The 14,244-nt window shown below is 54.8% G+C and overlaps 1 protein-coding gene and 1 long non-coding RNA gene across 2 annotated transcripts in view; one reads left to right on the forward strand and one right to left on the reverse strand.

The window, feature by feature from the left end:
* Positions 1 to 14,244, reverse strand: part of LOC138295359 (exostosin-1-like) — an 854,232-nt gene that overhangs the window by 171,257 nt on the left and 668,731 nt on the right. The window lies entirely within an intron of this gene.
* Positions 12,342 to 14,244, forward strand: part of LOC138297212 (uncharacterized) — a 246,792-nt gene continuing 244,889 nt past the window's right edge. Inside the window, exon 1 of the long non-coding RNA XR_011203935.1 lies at positions 12,342 to 12,568. This is a non-coding gene — a long non-coding RNA (uncharacterized lncRNA). The remainder of the gene's footprint in view (positions 12,569 to 14,244) is intronic.

Here is a 14,244-nt window from a genome sequence, read left to right on the forward strand (position 1 = left end):
TTACACTCACAGTGTCTCCCTTCCTCGATGTCTTTTACACTCACAGTGTCTCCCTTCCTCGATGTCTTACACTCACAGTGTCTCCCTTCCTCGATGTCTCTTACACTCACAGTGTCTCCCTTCCTCGATGTCGTACACTCACAGTGTCTCCCTTCCTCGATGTCTTACACTCACAGTGTCTCCCTTCCTCGATGTCTCTTACACTCACAGTGTCTCCCTTCCTCGATGTCGTACACTCACAGTGTCTCCCTTCCTCGATGTCTTACACTCACAGTGTCTCCCTTCCTCGATGTCTCTTACACTCACAGTGTCTCCCTTCCTCGATGTCTTACACTCACAGTGTCTCCCTTCCTCGATGTCTCTTACACTCACAGTGTCTCCCTTCCTCGATGTCTTACACTCACAGTGTCTCCCTTCCTCGATGTCTTACACTCACAGTGTCTCCCTTCCTCGATGTCTCTTACACTCACAGTGTCTCTTACACTCACAGTGTCCCCCTTCCTCGATGTCTTACACTCACAGTGTCTCCCTTCCTCGATGTCTCTTACACTCAGAGTGTCTCTTACAATCACAGTGTCTCCCATCCTCAATGTCTCTTACACTCACAATGTCCCCCTTCCTCGATGTCTTACACTCACAGTGTCTCCCTTCCTCGATGTCTCTTACACTCACAGTGTCTCCCTTCCTCGATGCCTCTTACACTCACAGTGTCTCTTACAATCACAGTGTCTCCCATCCTCAATGTCTCTTACACTCACAATGTCTCTTACACTCACGTCTCCCTTCCTCAATGTCTCTTACACTCACAGTGTCTCTTACACTCACAGTGTCTCCCTTCCTCGATGTCTCCTACACTCACAATGTCCCCCTTCCTCGATGTCTTACACTCACAGTGTCTCCCTTCCTCGATGTCTCTTACACTCAGTGTCTCCCTTCCTCGATGTCTCTTACACTCAGTGTCTCTTACACTCACAGTGTCTCCCATCCTCAATGTCTCTTACACTCACTATGTCTCTTACACTCACAATGTCTCCCTTCCTCAATGTCTCTTACACTCACAGTGTCTTACACTCACAATGTCTCCCTTCCTCGATGTCTTTACACTCACAATGTCTCCCTTCCTCGATGCCTTTACACTCAGTGTCTCCCTTCCTCGATGTCTCTTACACTCACAGTGTCTCCCTTCCTCAATGTCTTACACTCAGTGTCTCCCTTCCTCGACGTCTTTACACTCGCAATGTCTTACACTCAGTGTCTCCCTTCCTCAATGTCTTACACTCTCAATGTCTCCCTTCCTCAATGTCTCTTACACTCACAATGTCTCTCTTCCTCAATGTCTCTTACACTAACAATGGCTCCCTTCCTCAAAATATTTACACTCACAATGTCTCCCTCCCTCAATGTCTTTGCACTCACAATGTCTCCCTTCCTCAATGTCTTTACCCTCACAGTGTCTCCTGTCCCCAAAGCCTCTTACCCTCAGTGCCTCCTGTCCCCAAAGCCTCTTACCCTCAGTGTCTCCTGTCCCCAAAGCATCTTACCCTCACAGTGTCTCCTGTCCCCAAAGCCTCTTACCCTCAGTGTCTCCTGTCCCCAAAGCATCTTACCCTCAGTGTCTCCTGTCCCCAAAGCATCTTACCCTCACAGTGTCTCCTGTCCGCAAAGCCTCTTACCCTCAGTGTCTCCTGTCCCCAAAGCCTCTTACCCTCAGTGTCTCCTGTCCCCAAAGCCTCTTACCCTCAGTGTCTCCTGTCCCCAAAGCATCTTACCCTCAGTGTCTCCTGTCCCCAAAGCATCTTACCCTCACAGTGTCTCCTGTCCCCAAAGCCTCTTACCCTCAGTGTGTCCTGTCCCCAAAGCCTCTTACCCTCAGTGTCTCCTGTCCCCAAAGCATCTTACCCCCAGAGTGCCTGCTATCCTTCAGTGCCCCACACCTCTTGCCCCCTTCTCTGTCCTGTTCCTTTTCTTACCCCAGGCATTGCCCTACACAACCTACCTCGAATAATCCAGTCAATACTGGCCCCCCTCTGCCCTGTCTCTCAGTATGTTGTACGCCTGCTTTAAAGTTTGGTGGAGGGGGAAACTCAGTCATAAACACGAACAATATTCCGTCGGTCGTATTGTGATACAGCGGACGGGTGTGTAACAAGAACTCCCCTCCGCCAAGAGCGAAATGAGGCCCTCCGTCTTCTCTCAGTTAGTTCTGAACCCCTATTTACACATTACCATGCCTCCACAGGGGCCCTATTGCCATGCCTCCACAGGGGCCCTATTGCCATGCCTCCACAGGGGCCCTATTGCCATGCCTCCACAGGGGCCCCATTACCATGCCTCTACAGGGGCCCTTCATTACCATGCCTCCATAGGGGCCCTATAACCATGCCCCCAAAGGGGCCCTATTGCCATGCCTCCACAGGGGCCCTATTGCCATGCCTCCACAGGGGCCCCATTGCCATGCCTCCACAGGGGCCCTTCATTACCATGCCCCCACAGGGGCTCTATAACCATGCCCCCACAGGGGCCCTATTACCATGCCCCCACAGGGGCCCTATAACCATGCCTCCACGCTGGCCCTATTGCCATGCCTCCACAGGGGCCCTATTACCATTACCATGCCTCCACAGGGGCCCTATTGCCATGCCCCCACAGGGGCCCTATTGCCATGCCTCCATTACCAGGCCTCCACAGTGCTCATATACCTCCCTCCCATCTCCGCCTCAGTGCCTCATGGCCCACCTCTACAATGAACCCCTCCCCCAACAAGATGGAGGAGCTTAGAAGACCCCCAATCCCTGCCTCAGGCCCGAAGCCATCAGCCAATCGTTGGAGATTGAACACTTGTTTCCAATCAGCAAACAATCAATACAGCGCAATGACCACAGCTGGACTCCTCCCACACTGGAGGAGGGTCTGGTGAACACCCCCCCACCTCCGGCCCCCAAGAACCACAGCTCACAGTGAGGGTAGGGGCAGCAGAAAGCGCTAGGATTGCACCATCACCGGGGGGCTCCTTACATTTCTAAAGTACAGCTCAGTACTGGGGCCTGTGTCACCAGGGGCCCGGTGCACCATCACCGGGGGGCCCTTACATTTTTAAAGTGCACTCTCACCAACGCAGAGAAAGCATCATGGGAGCACTGCATATCACGATACACTGTCACCGCTGCTTCACATGTCACGACTAGGGCAGGGAGAGGCGCTTGAGACGCCGCTTTAGGAGCTAGGACTGGTACTGCCCTCACACTCCCAGGGCCCGTCGCGGCCTCCGGCCACACACTAGGTTAGCATGACGCAAAGTCGCGATACCAGATTCACATGCAGGGGAGCTCTCAGGGCAAGGAACAGGCAAGTGTGCCAAGGACGGGGCATTCGCACCCCAAGAAGAGATGTTGGACGGTGAAGTGTGGCACAGGATACAGTCTCTGCTGTCACGATACAATGTCTGTTCTGTCACGATACAATGCCTGCACTATCACCAGTGTGGGTGGCCATCGCAATGCTGCCTCTGCAGTCAACACACAGCGCGAGCTGTCACAATACTCAGCATCTGCGTGCACTGTGGCATACAGAAAGTGCAATCACAAAACACTGAGTGCTATCATGATACGGAGGGTGGTATCACGACACAGCGAGCTATCACGATACCGAGAGCGCTATGCCACCTGTGTTCAAGCCTCCTATGTTTTGAATGTATTTTTTCTTCCCGTTTTTCTCCGGTTTCTCTCCTAGGTTTGCAGATGTCGCTGTCTCCCATGTTTGAATGTCTCGCTTGGTTTGCACGACCCCTTGCTTTTAACATCAATGCACCTCGCTGCTGCGGGTCTCTCTGCTGCTGAGGGGCGGGTCTGTCTCTGCTGCTGGGGGCGGGTCTCTCTCTGCTGCTGGGGTGCGGGTCTCTCTCTGCTGCTGGGGTGCGGGTCTGCTGCTGGGGGGCGGGTCTCTCTCTGCTGCTGCTGGGGGGCGGGTCTCTCTCTGCTGCTGCTGGGGCCTCTCGCTCTGCTGCTGGGGGCGGGTCTCTCTCTGCTGCTGGGGGGCGGGTCTCTCTCTGCTGCTGCTGGGGGGCGGGTCTCTCTCTGCTGCTGGGGGCGGGTCTCTCTCTGCTGCTGGGGGGCGGGTCTCTCTCTGCTGCTTCTGGGGGGCGGGTCTCTCTCTGCTGCTGCTGGGGGGCGGGTCTCTCTGCTGCTGGGGGGCGGGTCTCTCTCTGCTGCTGCTGGGGGGGTCTCTCTATGCTGCTGCTGGGGGGCGGGTCTCTCTCTGCTGCTGCTGGGGGGCGGGTCTCTCTCTGCTGCTGCTGGGGGGGCGGGTCTCTCTCTGCTGCTGCTGGGGGGCGGGTCTCTCTCTGCTGCTGGGGGGCGGGTCTCACTCTGCTGCTGCTGGGGCGGGGGTCTCTCTGCTGCTGCTGGGGGGCGGGTCTCTCTCTGCTGCTGGGGGGCGGGTCTCTCTCTGCTGCTGCTGCTGGGGCGGGGGTCTCTCTGCTGCTGCTGGGGGGCGGGTCTCTCTCTGCTGCTGCTGGGGTGCGGGTCTCTCTCTGCTGCTGGGGGCGGGTCTCTCTCTGCTGCTGGGGGCGGGTCTCTCTCTGCTGCTGGGGGGCGGGGGTCTCTCTGCTGGGGGGCGGGGGTCTCTCTCTGCTGCTGGGGGGCGGGGGTCTCTCTCTGCTGCTGTGGGGCGGGGGTCTCTCTCTGCTGCTGGGGGGCGGGGGTCTCTCTCTGCTGCTGGGGGGTGGGGGTCTCTCTCTGCGGCTGGGGGGCGGGTCTCTCTCTGCTGCTGCTGGGGGGCGGGTCTCTCTCTGCTGCTGGGGGCGGGTCTCTCTCTGCTGCTGGTGTGCGGGCTTCTCTCTGCTGTTGGTGTGCGGGCTTCTCTCTGCTGCTGGTGTGCTGCTAGTGTGTGTCTCTCTGCTGCTGGTGGGGTGGGTCTCTCTCTGCTGCTGGTGTGCTGCTAGTGTGTGTCTCTCTGCTGCTGGTGGGGTGGGTCTTTCTCTGCTGGGGTGGGTCTCTCACCCTCAGAGAGCGGTGCCCCAGAGCTGGGCATCAGGTGCCCCCACTCCCCCATTAAATGCCAGGTGCTGTGCCCACCTGCCCATCTGGCTGCCCCCGTGCACCCCCGCCCCTCCCCCGGGGCAAGTGACGGGCAAAACACGCTAATTACCCCGAAGGGAGCCTGGCATGCGCGGGTGGGGCACGAGGGTGGTAAGCAGGAGGGCACACACTCCTCACCTGCGATTTACATGACGTGTATTATTTGGGTGCCCCCTCCATGGGCACCCCCAGAAGGAGCCGCGCTTTAGGAGATTCCGGACCTGCAGTTTTCTTTTTACATTTCGTATTTTTATCGCCCCCTCCCCACACACACACACACACACACACACATCCTGGGCATGGCGCTGCCCACCGGGCTGCAATCTAACAGGAGCCGCCCAAAGTCCAAACAGCCCAGTGCCCTCCCCAGCAGTGTGGTACCAGTGCCAGACACAGCAACTTGGCACCAGGGCCAGGCACTGCAGGTTGGCACAGAGCCAAAAACCAGTCCAGAGCCATGTAAAACAGGGTGGCACAGAACCTGAAAAGAACCGAGTGCCCTCCAAAGCAGGGTGGCACCAGTGCCAGGCACAGCAGGGTGGCACAGAGGCTTAAACCAGCCCAGAGCCATGTACAGAAGGGTGGCACCAGTGCCAGGCACAGCAGGGTGGCACAGAGGCTTAAACCAGCCCAGAGCCATGTACAGAAGGGTGGCACCAGTGACAGACACTGCAGGTGTACAGAGCCTGAAACCAGCCTAGAGCCCTGTACAGCAGGGTGGCACAGAGCCAAAAACCAGCCCAGAGCCATGTAAAGCAGGGTGGGACAGAACCTGAAAAGAGCCCAGTGCCCTCCAAAGCAGAGTGGCACCAGTTCCAGGCACAGCCGTGTGACACAGAGCATAAAAACAGCCTAGTGCCTTCCACAGCAGGGTGACTTAGACTGAAACCAGCACAGTGCCGGGCACAGCAGGGTGGCACAGAGGTTGAAACCAGCCCACTGCCTTGCACAGGAGAGTGGCATAGAGGCTGAAACCAGCCGGTGCCATTCAGGGTGGCACAGAGGCTGAAATCAGCCGGTGCCATGCACAGGAGACTGGCAAAGAGGCTGAAACTAGCCCAGTGCAATGCACAGCTGGGTGGTGTAGGAAAGTACCATCTTGCCTGGCATGTTACCCCCATATTTCACTGTATATATGTTGTTTTAGTTGTATGTGTCACTGGGACCCTGCCAGCCAGGGCCCCAGTGCTCATAAGTGTGCCCTGTATGTGTTCCCTGTGTGATGACTAACTGTCTCACTGAGGCTCTGCTATCCAGAACCTCAGTGGTTATGCTTTCTCATTTCTTTCCAAATTGTCACTAACAGGCTAGTGACCAATTTCACCAATTTACATTGGCATACTGGAACACCCTTATAATTCCCTAGTATATGGTACTGAGGTACCCAGGGTATTGGGGTTCCAGGAGATCCCTATGGGCTGCAGCATTTCTTTTGCCACCCATAGGGAGCTCTGACAAATCTTACACAGGCCTGCCACTGCAGCCTGAATGAAATAACGTGCACGTTATTTCACAGCCATTAACCACTGCACTTAAGTAACTTATAAGTCACCTATATGTCTAACCTTTACCTGGTAAAGGTTGGGTGCTAAGTTACTTAGTGTGTGGGCACCCTGGCACTAGCCAAGGTGCCCCCACATGGTTCAGGGCAAATTCCCCGGACTTTGTGAGTGCGGGGACACCATTACACGCGTGCGCTATACATAGGTCACTACCTATGTGTAGCTTCACAATGGTAACTCCGAACATGGCCATGTAACATGTCTAAGATCATGGAATTGCCCCCCAATGCCATCCTGGTATTGGGGAGACAATCCCATGATTCCCCGGGTCTCTAGCACAGACCCGGGTACTGCCAAACTGCCTTTTCAGGGGTTTCACTGCAGCTGCTGCCAACCCCTCAGACAGGTTTCTGCCCTCCTGGGGTCCAGCCAGGCTTGGCCCAGGAAGGCAGAACAAAGGACTTCCTCAGAGAGAGGGTGTTATACCCTCTCCCTTTGGAAAAAAGGTGTTAGGGCTGGGGAGGAGTAGCCTTCCCCAGCCTCTGGAAATGCTTTCATGGGCACAGATGGTGCCCATTTCTGCATAAGCCAGTCTACACCGGTTCAGGGATCCCCCAGCCCTGCTCTGGCGTGAAACTGGACAAAGGAAAGGGGAGTGACCACTCCCCTGACCTGCACCTCCCCTGGGAGGTGCCCAGAACTCCTCCAGTGTGCTCCAGACCTCTGCCATCTTGGAAACAGAGGTGCTGCGGGCACACTGCACTGCTCTGAGTGGCCAGTGCCAGCAGGTGACGTCAGAGACTCCTTCTGATAGGCTCCTTCAGGTGTTGCTAGCCTATCCTCTCTCCTAGGTAGCCAAACCTCCTTTTCTGGCTATTTAGGGTCTCTGCTTTGGGGAATTCCTTAGATAACGAATGCAAGAGCTCATCAGAGTTCCTCTGCATCTCTCTCTTCACCTTCTGCCAAAGGATCGACCGCTGACTGCTCAGGACGCCTGCAAAACCGCAACAAAGTAGCAAGACGACTACTGCAACCTTGTATCGCTGATCCAGCCGCCTTCTCGACTGTTTTCCGGGTGGTGCATGCTCTGGGGGTAGCCTGTCTCCTCTCTGCACTAGAAGCTCCGAAGAAATCTCCCGTGGGTCGACGGAATCTTCCCCCTGCAACCGCAGGCACCAAAAGACTGCATCACCGGTCCTCTGGGTCCCCTCTCAGCACGACGAGTGTGGTCCCTGGAACTCAGCAACTCTGTCCAAGTGACTCCCACAGTCCAGTGACTCTTCAGTCCAAGTTTGTTGGAGGTAAGGCCTTGCCTCCCCACGCTAGACTGCATTGCTGGGTACCGCGTGATTTGCAGCTGCTCCGGCTCCTGTGCACTCTTCCAGGATTTCCTTTGTGCACAGGCAAGCCTGGGTCCCTGACACTCTAACCTGCAGTGCACAACCTCCTGAGTTGTCCTCCGGTGTCGTGGGACCTTCTTTTGTGACTTCGGGTGAGCTCCGTTTCACTCTTCTTCGTAGTGCCTGTTCCGGCACTTCTGCGGGTGCTGCTTGCTCCTGTGAGGGCTCCCTGTCTTGCTGGGCGCCCCCTCTGTCTCCTCACGCAATTGGCGACATCCTGGTCCCTCCTGGGCCACAGCAGCATCCAAAAACCCTAACTGCGAGCCTTGCAGCTAGCAAGGCTTGTTTGCAGTCTTTCTGCGTGGAAACACCTCTGCAAGCTTCTTCACGACGTGGGACATCCATCCTCCAAAGGGGAAGTTCCTAGTCCTCTTCGTTCTTGCAGAATCCACAGCTTCTACCATCCGGTGGCAGCTTCTTTGCACCCTCAGCTGGCATTTCCTGGGCATCTGCCCATCTCCGACTTGATCATGACTTTTGGACTTGGTCCCCTTGTTCCACAGGTACTCTCATCTGGAAATCCATCGTTGTTGCATTGCTGGTGTTGGTCTTCCTTGCAGAATTCCCCTATCACGACTTCTGTGCTCTCTGGGGAACTTAGGTGCACTTTGCACCCACTTTTCAGGGTCTTGGGGTGGGCTATTTTTCTAACCCTCACTGTTTTCTTACAGTCCCAGCGACCCTCTACAAGGTCACATAGGTTTGGGGTCCATTCGTGGTTCACATTCCACTTCTAGAGTATATGGTTTGTGTTGCCCCTATCCCTATGTGCCCCCATTGCATTCTATTGTGACTATACATTGTTTGCACTGTTTTCTATTGCTATTACTGCATATTTTGGTATTGTGTACATATATCTTGTGTATATTTGCTATCCTCTTACTGAGGGTACTCACTGAGATACTTTTGGCATATTGTCATAAAAATAAAGTACCTTTATTTTTAGTATATCTGTGTATTGTGTTTTCTTATGATATTGTGCATATGACACAAGGTACTGTAGGAGCTTCACTCGTCTCCTAGTACAGCCTAAGCTGCTAGACACCCGTCTACACTAATAAGGGATACCTGGGCCTGGTGCAAGGTGTAAGTACCCCTTGGTACCCACTACAAGCCAGTCCAGCCTCCTACAGGTGGCACCAGTGCCAGGCACAAAGGGTAAAACCAGCGGGTGCCATGCAGGGTGGCACAGAGGCTGAAACCAGCCCACTGCCTTGCACAGGAGAGTGGCACAGAGGCTGAAACTAGCCCAGTGCAATGCACAGCTGGGTGGCACCAGTGCCAGGCACAAAGGGTAAAACCAGCGGGTGCCATGCAGGGTGGCATAGAGGCTGCCAGAGAGTGACGTCAGAAGTGAAACTTCCATTCCAGTCTGGGCCACTTACCACCATCCACCTCAGTCTGGACCACTCACCCGCACATGAGGACCATTCATGTCCAACCTACACAGCCTGGACCACTCACCCCAGCCTGGACCACTCCCCCCAGCCTGGACCACTCACCCCCCACATGAGGACCATTCATGTCCAACCTACACAGCCTGGACCACTCACCCCAGCCTAGACCGCTCACCGCAGCCTGGACCACTCACCCCCCACATGAGGATTATTCATGTCAATCTGGACCACCACCCCAGCCACGACTACTGACCCCAGCCACGGCCACTCACCCCCCCTTCCCACTCGAAGATCATTCATCTCAATCTGGACCACTCACCCCCAGCCTCGATCGTTCACTCCAGAGTGGATCATTCACCCTAGAACGGACCACTCACTCAGACCATTCACTCCTAGCCTAGAATGCTCACCCCAGTATAAACCATTCACTTCCGGCCTGGACCACTCACTTCCAGCATAGACCACTGAGTCCCAGCCTGGACCATTCACCCCAGTATAAACTATTGACACCAGCATAAATCACTCACTGTATTCCCCCCCCCCCCCCACTGCTTAGCATGGAACATTCACTCCAACATGGATACCATTCCCCCAAACTTCACTATTTAACATCGACTGAGCCAATACACTCGCTCTCGCACCCCCACCAAGTCTGGATCATTCCCCCGAGTACCAAATTTGAACCATTCCCTCCGATACCAAGACAGGAGCACCCGTACCCCTCAACTGTACTCCTCACCTATAGCACTCAGCCATAGCACTCATCCATATCCCTTACCCGTAGCGCTCACCCCTCGCATACGGCACTCAGCCGTACCCCTTACCCGTAGCCCTCACCCGTACCCCTCACATATATCATTCACCCGTACCCGTCACATATATCCCTCAGCCGCACCCCTTACCCGTACCCGCTGTACCACCCACCTGTTCCCGTCATCCGTGCCCCTAACCTACAGCCCTCACCCGTACCCCTCGCATACAGCACTCAGCCGTACCCCTCGCATATAGCACTCACCCGTACCCCTCACATATATCACTCACCCGTACCTCACATATATCACTCACCCGTACCTCGCATATATCATTCACCCGTACCCCTCGCATACAGCACTCAGTCGTACCCGTCACCTCTAACCCTCACCTATAGCACTCACCCATGCCCCTCACCCCTACACCTCGCATACAGCACTCAGCCGTACCCCTCACATACAGCACTCAGCCGTACCCCTCGCATCGCATACAGCACTCAGCCGTACCCCTCGCATCGCATTCAGCACTCAGCCGTACCCCTCGCATACAGCACTCAGCCGTACCCCTCGCATACAGCACTCAGCCGTACCCCTCACATACAGCACTCAGCCGTACCCCTCGCATACAGCACTCAGCCGTACCCCTCACATACAGCACTCAGCCGTACCCCTCACATACAGCACTCAGCCGTACCCCTCACATACAGCACTCAGCCGTACCCCTCGCATCGCATACAGCACTCAGCCGTACCCCTCGCATACAGCACTCAGCCGTACCCCTCGCATACAGCACTCAGCCGTACCCCTCGCATACAGCACTCACCCGTACCCCTCGCATCGCATACAGCACTCAGCCGTACCCCTCGCATACAGCACTCAGCCGTACCCCTCGCATACAGCACTCACCCGTACCCCTCGCATCGCATACAGCACTCAGCCGTACCCCTCGCATACAGCACTCACCCGTACCCCTCGCATACAGCACTCAGCCGTACCCCTCGCATACAGCACTCACCCGTACCCCTCGCATACAGCACTCAGCCGTACCCCTCGCATACAGCACTCACCCGTACCCCTCGCATACAGCACTCAGCCGTACCCCTCACATACATCACTCAGCCGTACCCCTCACATACATCACTCAGCCGTACCCCTCTCCTATATCACTCACCCGCGCCCCTCCAGCCCGGACACGGGGTCCAGGGCCGCGGGGCACTCTCTGGCCCGCACCTAGGCCCGGCCTTCCCAGGACGGGTCTTTGGCACCTGATAAAATGCTAAGATTAGCAAGATCACACGGTGAGAGGGGGAGCCGGGACCTGTCCCAGCGCTGTAAGGACAGACAGGAGACCCACCTCTGGGCTTCCCACCCCAGGCTCGGGCTGCTGGGAGAGGGGGCTGAATCCAGAGGTAAACGGGGGAGGGGGGAGGCTGCTGCTGGGAGAGGGGGCTGAACAAAGAGGTAAACAGGGGGCGGGAGGGGGGGCTGCTGGGAGAGGGGTCTCAATCCAGAGTTAAACAAGGGGGGGGGCTGAATCCAGTGGTAAACAAGGGGGGGAGGGAGGGGTGCTGCTGGGAGAGGGGGCTCAATCCAGAGGTAAAACGGGGGGGGGGGGCGGAATCCAGAGGTAAACGGGGGGGGGGGGGCTGGGAGAGGGGACTGAATCCAGAGGTAAACAGGGGGGGGGTGGTGTTGAATCCAAACAAGGGGGGGGGGTGAATCCAGAGGTAAACAGGGGGGGGGGGCTGCTGAATTCAGAGGTTAACGGGGGTGGGGGTGCTGGGAGAGGGGGCTCCATCCAGAGGTAAACAGGGGGGAGGGGGCTGCTGGCAGTGGGGGCTCAATCCAGAGGTAAACGGGGGGGGGGGGGGGGGGGCTGCTGGGAATCGCCAGCGCGCCAGGAATGTGAGCTTTGCTCTTCCAATTCCAGCGAGCAAACACCAGCAGGCCGGGGCTTGTTAGGGAAGAGGCAGGTATTGCGCCCTGGTGCCCCCAGACCCGCCGCCGGGGGGGCTCCTCGCTCCCGAGACCCTGGAGTACGCAATGGCTGAGTTTGTCACGCAACAGAACCGTGTAGTTCCAGTTTCGCGCTTTGCTAGCTAAGCTCCAGCACTGTTTGTCAAAGGCCACCAGGTGGCGCTGGTGTACAGCGGGAAGTATAGGATTCTCGATATATTACGTATCCTACTGTCACAGAAACTCATATCCCAGCAAGCGAGCCAACCCTCTTCAGCATCGCAGTCCCGGGGATCCCTGGTGCATCACTGGTCCTCGGTAGCTGGGGGCACCCAAGGGAGATCTGGTGCTCGGGAGGGGCCCCAGCAGACCACCTCCCCATAGATCATAAATCAAATAAGGATGTGCCGACCCCCAGGAGCTCCCCCTCCCCGGAGGAATGAAGAGAACGTGTGGGTGAGCGCAATGCACCTGGGGTCAGGGCACGAGGTTAGTGACCTTCCATTGCTGGTGCTTTGAAGCAGTTTTAAGCGCTTCTTAGAGTTTTTCGTTGCTCAAATGGGTATGATTTCTGATGTTTATATGGTTCCCTCCTCTTCATCGCTTGATTTTGCTCGCGAGAAAGTGTCGCTCATAGTCGTTGAAATGTCACTCATAATTACACTGAAATTATGAAACTGTCGCACATAGCAATCTGAAACCTTGGCAGCTGTGCTCCTTTTTATTAGCCCGTTCTCCCTTGTGAACTTCCGCTCTGACACAGGAAGTGAAGACATATAAGCAGTCTTCCCCTTTGCCTACTTGCTGCTGCAGTATATCTAAGGGTCTTCACTTACTATCCTCCTCTGATGTCACTTGCTATTTCAGGAGTCAAAGCAATTCTCAAACCGGAGGAGAGTCGAAAAAACATTGTTTATAATTGAGCTGCAGATAAAAAAGATTTTTTTTATTAAGAAATCTGGCACAAGCTAAAGAAGTGAAAACGTTTTAATTTTGAAAGTAAGTACAAACAGTAATATGTGATAAGCAAGGCACTCGCTGGCCAGAAGCACCTTCTACCAAAGCAGTTAGAGGACCCCGACCGGCCCCCGCGGCGCCCTGAGGCTGAGCTCTGATGCCTTTTTCATTGCACTAAATCCGCCCTTCCAGCCTGGAAATGCCAGCTCCCAGCTCCTGCGGCTGGCTGCCCGCCTGCATGGCATTTCCCAGAAGGCCAGCTTTATTTGTGGAGGGGGCTGAGTCAACACGAGGGCACAGTCTGGCACCTGCCTGCTCCCTGGGGGTGAGAGGGTCTACCAACAGACCCTCACACTTCAGGAGAATAATGCATGTGCGCTGGCGTACCTCATGCCTAATTCAAGACATGCTCGTGCGATGTCTCACAGCATGTCACATTCATGGCAGCACTGCAGTGTCTTAGGTCATGTCTATTTCATGACATGCACAAGCAGTGTCTCAGATCATATCTATTTCATGACTTGCTCGTACAGTGGCGCAGGTCATGTCTAATCCATGACATGCATGTGCAATGCGTTACATGCATAAGTAGCTTATACACTACAGCACACTGTAGGCAAGTTTTTACTAATTAGAAAGTAATGCCTAATTTAGATGGAGTTCACTTAGCATTATTAGACTGCAGTCAGCTTGCACTGACAGCTATTTAATCTTTTGAAAAATAGTGCATGTTTATTTTATGTAAATAAGCTTTTCTCCCTCTTTATGCTTGTATGTTTTTCCATTTCAGGAAAATCATCAAAGATAAACCTTACATTTTGGTGTCTGCAATATAACATTTGCGCTTGCTCGAGGAAGCAATGCTTAGAATATTCTTTTCTTGGTAAGGCTAAGGCTTCCTGCAGATGTTCTGTGCATGCCATTCATTAGCTGAGTAAGCCATTGTATTACTGTGTTACATTAAATGTCAATGTATATCCTTAATTAGTTATACACAGCCTAACCAATGAAAAGCATTCAGAAGTAGATGTCTAGCAGCATCATGATTACAAGAATATTGACTGGTTTATGTGTTTGCAACATTGCTAGTCCAACCCTGTTGTGTCACATCACAACACAAAATGTGTTTGACGACTGTACGCTGAAGCATTATAAAAGCTGTGTTATTTTGGAGTTGTGCCTGTCTTTTGGCTTATTTCTTTGAGGGC

The sequence above is a fragment of the Pleurodeles waltl genome, chromosome 5 (assembly GCF_031143425.1).
Source record: "Pleurodeles waltl isolate 20211129_DDA chromosome 5, aPleWal1.hap1.20221129, whole genome shotgun sequence".
Lineage (NCBI taxonomy): Eukaryota > Metazoa > Chordata > Amphibia > Caudata > Salamandridae > Pleurodeles > Pleurodeles waltl.